This window comes from Orcinus orca, chromosome 1 (assembly GCF_937001465.1).
Source record: "Orcinus orca chromosome 1, mOrcOrc1.1, whole genome shotgun sequence".
NCBI lineage: Eukaryota > Metazoa > Chordata > Mammalia > Artiodactyla > Delphinidae > Orcinus > Orcinus orca.
In genome coordinates, this window is record NC_064559.1 from 174,400,179 (window position 1) to 174,413,071 (window position 12,893).

The window sequence follows — 12,893 nt, forward strand, 5'->3', positions numbered from 1 at the left end:
TTAAAAGAATCTTTATATTTCATTAAGCAAGCAGATCGGCGGATGTCCCACCACAGGCACCATATAGATGGCTTTAATTTTCCAAATCTGCAAATGCATCCGTTATGCCCCCGCGTCGCTGCTGGCTGCGGCCTAATGCCCAGCCAATCGAAGAATCAAGCAGAATTTTATTAGGCGGCATTTTTTATAAATTAACGGCAGCACAGCTAGGAAACCACACGTAAGGCATCTTTGATTAAAAGGAAAGTGGACCCTTCCTTTGGCCACACCCAGCTCAGCCGCCCACAGGCCTACCCCATCTCTCTTCACCTCTTCCTCTCCTTTTCTGAACTTTTAATTCCCCCTCCATTTCTTCTCATTCCCACGCACAGTGGAGAACCATGCAGAACAACTTTGTTTAAAGGAAAACAAAACATGCAGGAGGGGAGGAACCAAAATTCTCTGAGCAATTTGCCTCCTCTGTTCCCAGCATGGTCAGAATCATTATCTCACTACCAATGACAGCTACCTTTTACTGAACATTTACCATGAGCCAAACCCTCTTCTGCTCACCTTAACAAGCTTCAACACAACCCTACCAGGTAGGACTTATTACCCCCACTATAGGAGTGAGAAAACTGAGGCTGAGAGAGGTAAAGTCACCTGCCCGAGGCCCCACAGTTACCAAGGGGTAGAGGCAGAACAAGAACCCTGGTTGCCGAGGACCTACCTGGTATTTATTTCCAGAGTGTGACCGAGAGCTAGGCCCTGGTGAGGACTAGCCCTGGGTGCCAACAGGAGTGGGAGGGACTGTAGGGGGCCTGCTGCCCTGGACTTCCTGCCCTGAGAAATGCTGCCACCCCTTCAGCCCTGGAGGCTCCCCGGTGACCCTCTGGGGGGAAGAGGCCCCTGCTGCCTTTCCTCCTATCGAGTAGTTTGGAGACCAAAAGACTTTAGCTAGGCAGATAGAAGAACGTGAACACATGAACCCGGGAGCTCCAGACCAAGCCTCCTGCCCCAACCCCAGGCTGCTATTGACCCTGGCTAGGGCCCTACCATCCCTAACCTCTTCTGTTACAACACTGACCCAACGGCTGCCCCAGAAGGGAGAGAAATCTTGGGTGGTCGGGGGAAGTGTGTAACCCAGCGTCGGCCAGCCACCTGAGGAAGCTGAGGAGGAGAGAGTCCTTCATGTGTGTGCGTGTGTGCACGTGAATGTGTGTGAGTGGGGAGGGGGTAGCTGACCAAGATGACCCAGACGCCTTCCAGCTCTGAGTCAGTGGGTACAGGACTTTTTTTTTTATTCAAAACATTTTTTTAAATTAAAGTATAGTTGGGAATTCCCTGGCCATCCAGTGGTTAGGATTCAGCGCTTTCACTGCCGGGGCCTGGTTTCAATCCCTGGTCAGGGAACTAAGATGATCCTGCAAGCTATGCCCCAGCCAGAATAATTAATTAATTAATTAAAGTATAGGTGATTTACAATGTTGTGTTAGTTTACAGGACTTTAAGAGAAGCCCTGTGCCCGGAACATGCCAGATACTCAACCATGGTAACCTCATTAATTTCTTACCCCAACTCTCTGAGGGAGGTACTATTATTATTCCCACTTTACAGATGAGGAATTGAGGCTCAAAGAAGGTGAGTCACCCTTGGCTGACCTGTTTGGGAACTGGAAAGCCTGAGCCGCCATCCCAATAAGCACCCCTATTCCCACATCTGTTCTGAGTCGCCAGAAATCAGCACTGGGAGCATATGATATAAGAGGACACCGAAACCACGACCGTACCCTGACCAAGGACCCTGCAGGCGCCAGGGCTAAGGGCAGACCTGAGATGAGGATACACCCAGCTGCTCCCTCTCAGATGCTGTTTATTTTCCAGATCAATTCTCAGGTCACTGCTGAACCCTCCAAGCTCCCCGAATCTCCACTGTCAGTGTCAGGCACGCAAGTGTGCAGAAAGCCCAGGAACCAGCCTCTTTCTCCCCTTGCCAGGCACCAGATTCCCCTCAGCCATGCCTCACTTCCCAGGAGGGTGAGCCAGGGCGCCAACAATTCAGTGACTCGATATGGCCAGCAAAACCACAGAGAACAGCCAAGGACACGTTCTAGAGACACACATATTTGTCATTTCCACTTCCCCACCCTGCTCCCTCCTCACCCTCTGCACCAGCACCCTCCCACCCACTGAGACACAGCTCCCCACAGTCGCCATGCCTCCTCCTCTGGGAACACTGTCCCTCCACCAGCATTATGTGGAGAACTCCTGATCCCTCACACTAGGCTTACGCACCCCCTTCTCCAGGAAGCCTCCCCTGATAGGCCAGGCTGGGTCAGGTGACTTCTTGAACTCTCCATCACAGCATTACCTTACCAAACTGCAGTTGCCCATTTGCCTGCCCTTCACCCAAGATATCATAATACGTATTTTTTACCAGCCATCCCGAGACAGGCAGCATCTCATTTAATCCTCACAACAATCTCATCCCATTTGACTGGTAAGCAAGCTGCAACCCAGAGACAGAAACTCACTTGCCCAAAGCCACACAGCTACTCAACTTAGCCACGATGGTATCCATGGAGTCTAACTCCAAAGCGTGAACTCAGTGCTCACCAAGAGCCCTTAACCTCACCAATCCGGGGCTCCTGCCAGGCAGGGTCTTGCTCCAGAGCAAGTACTCACTACCCAGCACAGGAGACGTGAGACATTCATCCCATAAGTAAAAATAGAGCCACTGTTTGTCAGGCAATGAACTCTGGGGTAATGCAATGAGTTCCAGCTCCAGGGGCTCAAATTCTAGCAGAATGGTCAAATGCCCTGGGTGAAGCTCTGGGAGATGTGAGAAGGGCAGCAAAACCCAGAATTGAGGGAGCCAAGGCCCAGAGTCTCCTCACCTGCCTGCCCTGCCCTACCCAGCAGGGAAGACCCCATGTCCCCACCAGAAGCCAAGCCACCTCCTGGCCATAGCTTCCTTCGGCCCTGACTTTGCCACAGACTGAGCCCTGACCCTGTCCCACACCAAGCCCTGGCCACTGCTCTCGTCTTGGCCATGCCCCACCCCCCAGTGGCATTTGATACAGGCACCGTGACTCGCACATTGCTACCATTAACCCCACACTGCTTGATCCATGTGGTGAGGTAATGGGCTGTCGAGGTCCAGAATCTCCAGCATCCCCCTTCCAGCTCAGCTGAGGGCCCCCAAAGTGGTCCTAGGGTTGAAGCCAAGGACCTCAGATGGTGGGGTCCAGAATCTCCAGCATCCCCCTTCCAGCTCAGCTGAGGGCCCCCAAAGTGGTCCTAGGGTTGAAGCCAAGGACCTCAGATGGTGGGCTTCAGGGTGTGTGGCTCTGCAAGGGTCAGGTCAGATGGGGTGCTGGTCTCCGGGCACCTAGAACTCGTCAGTTTCTCAGAGGAGATTCTCACCTAGCCTCTTGCCTTAGGGATGGGAACAGAGGGGGGTGGAAGAGGAGCGCCAGTGCAGAGATCTCCAGAGTTCCGGGTGGGTCTCAGGACACACCCCGCCCCCGAGGCCCTCTGGAGGAGCCCAGGCGCTTAGTTCCCTACACAAACTGTTATCCATTAACATCCAATTATCCCTCGGTCCGAGCCATTAATTATAAATCAGCCGCTAATTGGGGTAATTAGCCCCCCGCAGGCTAATGGGCCGAGACTGAGGGAGGCCCTTCCCCCTACTGTTCTCAGTTTTTCTGAGGTGCTCAGTGTTGGGGGGGGTGCAAAGAAATCAGGCGGCTGGAGTTAATTTTTTTTTTTTTTTTAAGGCAGGGAAATGCGGCGGGGGAAGGATGAGAAAATGAGACAGGCCAATTTTTGTTGTTTTTTTTCTCAAATCCCATCCAGCGTTTGCTCTGGAGGACAGGCTGGCTCGGGGGAGGTCTGACCGCAGGCCCTGGGAATCGAACTGTCAGGATAATTGCTTGATTCTCCTCTTCCTTTCCAGCAGAGATGCAGCTAGAGAGCCAGAGAACACCGAGGAGACCTGGACCTGGACCGAGCTGGAGTGGAGCAGGGCAGGGTAGGCCACCAGCATTCCCGCCTCACACCCGCACGGAGGAGGCGGCCCGGAGTCCCGCAGGGACCAGCTGGGCCGCCCCAGGATCATCCAGACCCAGGCCTGGCCAGGTCGTAAACAGGGACAGCAAGTCCCTGCTCCTGGCCCAGGTGTGGGCCTCGGGCTGCTGGAGGGGTGTGTCGTGCCGACTCGGAGACCCCGGATGCCCCCGTGCTCGGACAGAAGTACGGATACAGGGACACGCGGCCATGGGGAAGCAAACAACCCTGGTGCACAGAGCCGTGGGGGCTGGAAGGGGCCGCGAGACCCAGTGGGCTCCAGTGACCTGGGGACACACTGAAGCAGCGCCTGCAGTGGCAGTAGACTGGTCTCAAGAAGTAACCCCATCTGGGAAATGCACTCCGGCCTGGTGACCGCAGATCCAGGGGACTCTTCCCTGCCGCTGCCGGAAACCCAGCTAAAGTTGGAAGAACAGGCGGGGCCAGAGCTGAGATCCTCGGTCTTTGCGAGCTGGGATGTCCGCCCATCTGGCAGCACTGGGCCGAGTCAAATAAGTTGTCCGAAGAACAGAGAGGCGACTAAGTGGAAAGAGAGATCGCTGGATGGTGGGAGGGCAGGCCAGGATAATGGAGAGCCCAGCTCAGCACCCGTCTTACCCAAGGGGAAACTGAGGCGCAGAGAGGAGCAATGACTCGCCCAAGGTCAGAAATGATGGGTACTCAGTGCAGAACGAAGGTCCAGAACGGACCACATGCTCGGCTTGCCACTCACCGTCCCCCCAGCATCCCTCCCTAACCCGCCCGCCTGCTCGGTAATGGGCTTTGGCGGGCGACGGGCATCGTCGCCCGGGGCCTTGATTAGATATTTATTGCTGTCATTTACATGGGCACCGCGGGGCGGCCGAGCGGGACTGGGGGGTGGGGGTGGGGGACTGGGAACGAGGGGGAAGTGGGGGTTAGCTCCTCAAGGACCAGAGACCTGACAGGGGGAGCAAGCAGCGGAGTGAGCATTGAGGCCCCGGGCTAGTGGGGAATCAGGGGAGCAGAGGCGGGGCGGGAGCTGTGGGCCGGGGGACCCTTGGGCTGAACCGGGTGAGGGGGAGAAGTGGCGCTGTTGGGACTCTGATGGGTGCCCTGGGGGTGTCTTGTGTGATATGCGTGAGTGTCCATGTGCGTTTAACCCGTGTATTTGGTGCCCGTCTAAGGAGTTCTATGTGTCCAGCAGATCTGCCTGTGTGCCCCATGTGTCTGTTCCTCTACCTGTGTGACTTCTCACCTGTATGTGTCTGAGTGAGCCACCCATAGCCCAGGTAACTCTAACCCATGCCTCTGCCTCTCTGTGGCGGTCAGCGTGTGTATGTGTGTGTATCCCTATGTGTCTGTCCTTCTGGATGGCCCCAAAATGTGTGCGTGTACAGGACTAGCTCAGAGATTGGGGAGGGAGGGGTCTCTGCCCCGAGGTCAGGTTCTGCAACCTACGGGCAAGTCCAAGTGCTCTAATCGCCAAACTCAATCGGGCGTTCCCTCACAACCCAGGTTTCAGGGCAGCGGGCTCGGAGAGGAGGGCAGTGGGCTGATCCCCCGTTCCAGGCCTGAGAGGGCCAGAGTGCTGTCAGCTCGGGGTCCTCTGAAAACTTCTGTTTCCTAAAGATCCACTAAGCTGTGTGTGAGGGGCTTTGCGGGGCTGGGTCTCCAGAGCAAGTTATGTTTGCATCGAGCAGAGAAACGGCTCCAATTTCGAGATACACAGGATTCTGCGTGTGAAAGTGGTGGGGACCAGTGCAGGGGTCCTCCAAAAACTCACCCATCACCCTTGAAGTTGACTCGCCAGCCCGAGGTCGGGTGGAGCCCATCGGAGGCCTGCGTGCTCACCTTCGAGGTTGCCTTCGCTCAGGGCGGGTTTCCGCTCCTCTGCACCTTTGCCCTTCTGTTCCACTTTCTACGTGGGGTCTGTGCTGCTGGCGACACAGGTTCCCGCGTCGCAGCAGGAGTCGGCGCCCGTAAGGTCCGAGGGGGTGGGGGAAGGTGTTTACCCCCATCCTGAGTAGCGATTCTGTCTCTTGTCCAAAGACTGTAACTCCCCGGGCCACGGAGGAGAGAGATTTGAGCCAGTTGTCCGGATAATTTGCTCTCACTGGGCAGCAAATTCGATTTTTTTCTGACCGCCTACACAAACATTAGCACAGCTGGTTTGCAGAGAGGGGAGGTAGGGACTAAATTCACCGACCCTTTGGTCAGGCTGCCTTCTCTTTTGGGGAAAGACTGAGGATGAAGAGAAGTGAAACACGAATCCCTGCAAAATTGAAAACAACTCTCACTCCACCCCACCTAAAACTAATAGGCGACAGGACCTCCTAGTAAGAGGCCGGGCCCGGCCAACCCGCCTGCAGCGCACAGGATCCCGAGCTCGAGTGAGAAAGACCCGGCCACCCGGCCGTCGCGGCTGCAAACTGGGAACAGCACAATTTCGCGGCTGCGGCGCAAACAGCCGCCGCGAGGCCAGCAGTACCACCCCACCCCCCAACACGCAAGGCCGATCGAGGCAGTAAAGCCCTCCTCTCTCCCCGACGTCCTTAACCCAGAGCCGCCTTAGAAAACCAGCGCTAGCCCGATCGACCCCTTGCCTCTGCATACTTTTCTAAAAGGAAAAAGATCGTCCCGCGCCCTGGGCGGACTGGCCCTCACACACACACACACACACACACACACACACACACACACACACACACACACACACACACACACACACACACACACACACCGGAATCAGGGAAAGTTCGGGCCCCAGATCCGGGGCGAATTTGGAAGAGGAGAGGTTCCGCTCGGGCCCCCTACGCGCACCACCAGGGCTGCCGCGGCTCAGAGCCCGGAAACTTGTGATGGACGAGAAAGTTCAGCCGGCAGAGTCCGGGACACCGCTTGTCCCCGTCCAGAACTGGGTCACAGCTACCCGGTTTAGGAGCCCAGAGAGGAGAGTCCCTGGCAGTGCCCCCAGCCCCTTGACCGCTCCACCCGAAGCACCATGAAGAGGCTCCAGGGGCTGGCCCCAGCCTGCGATTCCACACGCAGCTCATCCGACCCACGCCAGCCGAGGCCGCGGGAGGCAAAACGAATTCCAGGGGTCTAGGCCCGTTGCGCCGCAAACACCCACCTGGGGAACTCCAGCCCGAGGCTGCATTTACGAGGACAGAAGCTGGCTGAGCGCTGAACCACCCCCGACCGGAGAATTCGTGCAGAATCGCAATCCCGATAGAAAAGGCTCACTCGCAGCCGGTGGAGTTTGAGCCGGAGCTGCGCGGGCCGGACCAATGCGAGACCCCGGGTAATGCCCGGGTCACCGTGGGGTTCGCCGGGCGGCGTGGATGCGGAAGCTGAGGAGGCGCGGGCGGCCCCTGCCCTCCCAGGGCGGGGTCCTGGGCTGCGGGCCGCACCCCCTCCCCAGCCCCGGCCCCGGGCTCCGCGAAGCCCGGGGCTGCATCTGTTCCGCATTACCCCCGGCCACCTCCTCCCCGCCCCCTCCAAACTGAGAAAGATTTGTCTCCGCTTAATATCCAAACCTTTTTTGTATTTTTTTTTTCAGGGGCGAAGTAATATCTTCCAAATGAGGCAAAACCGTGACGGATCCGAAGCTTTCTCTGCGGGTGCCTGCGTCTCCGCGGGCCGAGGCTTCCGTCTCTGCCTCGGCGCGTTTCTGCCCAAGGCTCTCCTCTCTTTCTGCCTCGGAATTTCGAGTTCTGCGCTCTTTCTGGCTCCTTGGGCTGCTCCCTCTCTCTAACTCCGTTGTCAGCCCTGGGTATCCCTCTCACCCTGCTTGTCTACCGGTCTCTCCCAGACTCTTGTCTCCCTGGCCTTTTCCTCCTTCCTCTGTCCCTACGCAGTCTGTTTGTCTGTCTCCAAGTCCCTGGCCCCAAGCAAACTTTCCGGTCCTCCTAGCGGGTCCGGGATTGCAGGACCACTAGAGGGGTGGCGGTCCCCAGAGCTCTCGGCCTGCGTCCTCCCCGTCCCGTCTCGGTCCTGCCGGCCCCGCCCGCTCGCACCTGGTCTCCCCGGCCCGCGCCACCGCCGCCGCCGCCGCCGCCGCTGCCATCTACGCGCGCCTTGGCGGGGGCTGGAGTTTTAAACGGCGTTTCCCGGGCGCCCCGCGCGGGCCCACGCGCTCCCTAATGGCCCGGGTGGCTGCCAATCACGCGCCTCTCCCGCCCCCGCCCCGCCCCGCCGGTGAGGCAGAGCGGCTCTCGGCCTAGGCTGCCCGGGTTCGACAGTCCGTGGGTCTGTGGGCCCGATCAGCGCCCGTCACTTCCTCCGAATCTCCGTGTCTCGGCCTCCCGGTCCCCGGATCTCTGCCTCTCTCGGGTCTGCAGAAGGCATAGGCCAATCCCTAGGGCGAGGGGGTATTGAGAAACCGTTCCCTCCCAAAGCCTCAACCGCAGCTGGGCGCTTAGCACCAGGGTCAGCAAGCGATGGCGTGGGAGCGCCCTGACTGACTCCCACGCCCACCGTCCCTCTTTGAGATCGGTCCAGGGCTACACACACACACACACACACACACACACACACACACACACACACACTCCCTATCAGTCCCACACCACCCGCAGCCCTGTCAGCCCAGTGCCACCACACCATCCCATCACCAGCCGTCAGAGCTCTCCCCACACACACTCAGCCCATACACAGGAGGGTGCTCCTAGCAGCCGGTCACCTGTCTGGCAGTTGGAGGCCTCTTGGAGAGGCTGCTGGCCTGGGACTCAGCTTCACACGAAGCGCACGCACCTGTCTCAAGGGGGACAGACACCTGCTGCCTGGCCTACGTGGGGAAAACCTCGGGCCTGGGATCCTCTCCGGTCCTACCAGTGCCCCACTCCCTCCAAGGAGGACCTGTTCACAGGAAGATGTGTTCTCCAGCTGGCTCTGGGCCCTGGCAATGATGAAGGCTGGCCTCCTGAAAGGTGTTTGTGTGCCAGAGGGGCAGGTCAACGCCCACACTGCTGGTGGGGCTGGAGTGGCAAAGGGCTGTACTGAAGCTCCGTGTGTGGCTGCTCTATGTAGAGGTGCTTGGCCAAGTGTGGGTAGGGTGTGGGGTGCGTATGGTGTGTGTCCCTGTTTAGTGGGATTCTGTGTGGCCTGCCTTTAGGCACAGCGGTAGCGACTGTGAGTTACAGGTGGAGTGTGTCCTTGTGACCCATGCTCCCATGACCACAAGTCCACATGTAACTGCAGAGCCTCATATGGCCATAAGTCCTTTTTTGTGTATAACCAATCCTTGTGCAACTGTGAGTTCAAGCGTGGTTGTGAATCCAGGTGGCTGAGTGCAGGACGAACACAGGGCAGGCACGTGGCTTTACGCTCGGAGTTGGGCAGCTGGACCCTGGTTCTGGCATTCCCTCTGGTCTGTGATGCTTCTGTGTCTAGCTCCTGGAAGCTGGCTGTTTCCTTAGGGGCAAAGGCATGGAGAGGCAGGAGGTACTGACTGGCCCATGCTGCCAGTAAATTTTAGAGTCCTGGCCTGGGTGGAGAAGGTCAGGAATTTTGGCCTGGGCAGGCCAGAAGGGGCCACAGACAGATTTGAGGGTCGATCCCCAGGCAGAGTTAGGGACTGAGTGCCTCAGAGGGGGGCGGGGAGCGGTGGACCTCAGAAGGGAGGGGAGAGGAGGGGGCGGTAAGAGGATTAGGCCGTTTAGACCCTTCCCTCCCACCAGGATCCCCCACCCCCAAGCTCCAGAAAAGATTTCTTCTGCCAAAGCAAAACCGTTTAGGCTCCATTTAAAGGGACAAGAAAGGTGGAGGCGGGGGCTTTAAATAACCTTTTAATTTCCCTTCAGGGATCTGGCCCTGCGAGGGAGGGGAGAGGAGAAGAGGGAAGGGAAGGGAAAGGAAGGGGAGCCCAGGCTTTTTGGCCTAGGTAATCGGGACAGAGGCCAGGTGCTCGCTCCACACGCTGGAGAAATGGTGGGATGCTGCGCCCCCAGCTGGCTGCCCTCCACACACGAACACACGCACACAGATCATCCTCGAGAAAATTATCACCCCCTATGCACACTAGTCACTCAGTCACACACACAGACCTGGATACAGGTGCACGTGCAGAGGGTCACATTTAGACACACACAGATGAACGGGGGGTGGTCACCAAAATCCCTCCCATGGTAGCACAGATGTGGAGTCCCTCCCTGCCCCTAGCCATCCCTACTTGGTAGTGGGGGGGGGGTTGCTGAGTGCACTCCCCACAAGAGGAATCCTGGCTGCAGATGGGTCTCCCCTTCCAGGAGGAGGGAACATCATCTTTCTTTGCCCAGGGACCCAACTCCAACCTATCCCTCCCTAGTACCCTCCTCAGACAGGACAGGGGCTGCTGGGCAGACTTGGGGGGTGAGGACTCCAACCCCGCCTAGGTCTGACTTGGGAAGCAGACTGCTAGGGAGAGCACAGGTCCTGCTGGTGAGCTGAGGGCTACTGAGGGCTCCAGGCGGTGGGTCATGGGGCTCAGCTAGGTACCTGCTCTTTGAAGGGACGTGTCTGCCACACAGACTCTGGGCCCAGCTGGGGAAACCCTTGCTTGCCTCCTACCCGGGCCCTGGCCAGTGCCAGCTGTCCCAGTCCTAGAGGTCTGGAGGTGGTGGCTGGGGGGCCAGTATGCCTAGAGCCTCATGGTACACACTGGTCCTCCACACAAGGGGACACCACGGACTGCTCATTCACACTCCCACCCCGTGCACTTCCAGAGACATGGTGGCAAAGTGCTGGGCTCTGAGTTGATTGTGGATTCTTATGGGGAGGGTACACAAAATCCCTGGCATGTGCTGGGACAGAAAGTCAGAGAGGAAAACAGGGTAGGAGGGCTAAGGGGAAGGTGTCTTTGGGGAGGTCTGGGGCGGTGGAGAGCTTGGCATGCCACAATGTGGGTGGGTTTTACTGATTTACCAAAATGATTCCGCAGGTGCCACCGTCTAGACAGGAGCTAAGAAATGGAAATGATTCAGGGCCTCCCTCCCTAGCCTGTTCCTGGAGCCTCCCCACCCACCGCCCCAGGGCTGTGGCTGACACCTTCAAAGGGCTTAAAAGGAAGGCATCCCAGACTGGTTGGGGACCCGCCTCCAATAGACTTTCTGGGGGCTACTGGGGCTGGGAGTGGAGGCGGCTGTGCATTTTGGGAGGTGTTGTGTGTATTCATTATCCCGTGAGTTATGCGTATGTTGTAGTTGCAGGTATATATTCCTATATTTGTATGTAACATATGTGTGTACAGGTTTAAATATGTAACATATGGATGCAGACTGTGCCTCTGTGGGCTGCGCGCATGGGTGTGTGTGTGGGGAGATGTTTCTAAATTGGACCAAGGTGGTGGGTAGGCAAGGGAGGGGTTAACTTAGGAACTTTGGAAAAGCGGGCGCTCACAGGGCTTCGGGCAGCCTGGAAACCGAGACCCCCACATGCCAGACGTCTGTGCAAAAAGATCTGGGAACTGAGTGAGAATCCGAGGTTCCCCGAAAGTCCCAGGGCAGACCCCAGCCCTGCCATTTCTGGACTCGGTTTAGAGCAGCAATGCCAAACCCACCCCCCCTAATCCCCCGCACGTACACACACTCTGAAAGAGAGGCCCACTCAGCACCAGAGGGGAGGGGGCGGATGCCAGGATGCGGCCACTCTCTAGGCGCCCCAGACGGGCAGGGGATACCCTCGAATTGCGGGAACACCCGGCTGCGATGTCGGAGGCTCGCCGGGGAGGCTGGAGAGCGTGCCGCCCTGCGCTCCTTCCCGGAGGCCCACTCTCTGCGTCCGGATCTGCCGGGATTCGGAGGCCTCATCCGGGCTCGGGGGTTGGCGGGGTGAGGGCCCCGGTGCCACTCCCCATCTTGGCCCGCTCCCGCCCCTACGGCTGGCGCTCCCCCGGGCAGTGGCTGGCGGGTGCGCGGCTTAGAGCTAATTCGAGAGCTAATGGCGGCGGCGGCCCGGCCCCCCGCGGCCCCGCCCCCCACCCCCACCCCCAGCCCCGGGCAGGGCCGCGGGCCGCCCGCATCTGCGCGATCCGCGGCGATTCATCATCGTGATCCATGGCGCGCGCTGACGGGGGCCCCGGCCGCGCTGACAAGACTAACAAAGCAATTTGCCACGAGCCATCTCCTGGACAGGTTATTAGCGCGGCCGCCGCTTAAAGAGCCCTCCCCCCGCCCCCAGCGCAGCGCGGGGCAGCTACCTGCTCTGTCCCCTCCCTCCACCCGGCTGCTGGCCCTCACCGCTCAAAGATACCCCTGTGGATTCCTGGCCCTCTCCGACCACCCCAAAGCGTCCACCCCCACACACACCCTCTTAGTTGCCCCGCGCGAGTTCCTTCTCCCCTCGCTGGGGTAGCACTACCTTCTCCCCAAATCCCCCACAAGCTCCTGGCCCCTTCCCACCATCTCTCAGCCTTGCCTCAGTGCTGACTTAGCCCCTCACCTTCTCACTCCCAGAGGTTCCCTCTACTCTCCACCCTCCTCACTTCCTCTCCCCACCCCATTGCCATCAGGGATTGGAAAATGCTGTTTGTTCCCAGCTTTGTGGGGAGGGGTTACCCTGCCGTGTCTTTGAGTTTCCTCTGACCGCTCTTGCTCCAGGTGATCTTACTGTCGGGGGTGAGGTGGCCCAAGGCCGGCTGGATGGCTGTGGAGGTGGGAGGACACTGTGACTTCTCCCAGAGTACCCTGACCAGGGACATGGTGAGTCCGGTGGACTTTCTCTGAGGGAGGCCATGAGGGCTGGGGGAAAATGTTGGGCACCATCCAAACAGAGGCTCGGAGAGATGCAGAAACTTGCTGAGGGCCACACAGCAGATCAGGGCAGAAGAGGGACTGGAACCAGGTGTGTGACCTCTGAGGCCTGGGCTTCATCCCTGGCTGCACTGCT